General features: G+C 51.1%; 2 protein-coding genes across 2 annotated transcripts in view; one reads left to right on the top strand and one right to left on the bottom strand.

The window, feature by feature from the left end:
- Nucleotides 1–425, top strand: part of BRF1 (BRF1, RNA polymerase III transcription initiation factor 90 kDa subunit) — a 159,667-nt gene that overhangs the window by 71,695 nt on the left and 87,547 nt on the right. The window lies entirely within an intron of this gene.
- The window catches only part of LOC104291893 (BTB/POZ domain-containing protein 6), a 4,365-nt gene that overhangs the window by 2,464 nt on the left and 1,476 nt on the right, over nt 1–425 (bottom strand). The gene's annotated exons all lie outside the window — the stretch shown is intronic.

The raw sequence follows: 425 nt of genomic DNA, 5'->3' as shown, positions 1-425 counted from the left end.
GGCGTTACTGTTTGCGATATTGGTGTTGGTGCTGGCAGGGTAAAGCACTGCAGCCATCTTCTTCTTCAGGGACAGGGGGACTATCTCATAGCATCCTGGCACCTTGCCGTTTGACCTCACGCTCTTTTTGGACTTCTTTAAGGTCTCTGGAAGCAGAAGAAAGAAAGTCAAACACTTCATGATCCTGCCATTGAGGCAACCATGGGGCAGTGGCATGAGCCAAGAGAACTAACAAATCCCAAATGCGAGTCCCACTATCTGGTTATTTTGTATGCTTCTAGATGCAGGGTGGCTTTTTTGGTTTTGTTTGTTTGTTTTCGGGGGTGTGTGCGCGCTCTCCGCTTACAAGCCCGACGCACCTTTCCGGGGGGAAAGGGGATGATGCTGTATCGGATCGGTGCCAGCGCTCACCTTGGCTTGAAGGG

Source organism: Charadrius vociferus, unplaced genomic scaffold (genome assembly GCF_000708025.1).
Source record: "Charadrius vociferus isolate BGI_N301 unplaced genomic scaffold, ASM70802v2 scaffold308, whole genome shotgun sequence".
NCBI lineage: Eukaryota > Metazoa > Chordata > Aves > Charadriiformes > Charadriidae > Charadrius > Charadrius vociferus.
The sequence above is the reverse complement of the archived record's forward strand: the minus strand, read 5'-3'. Positions and strand labels throughout refer to the sequence as shown.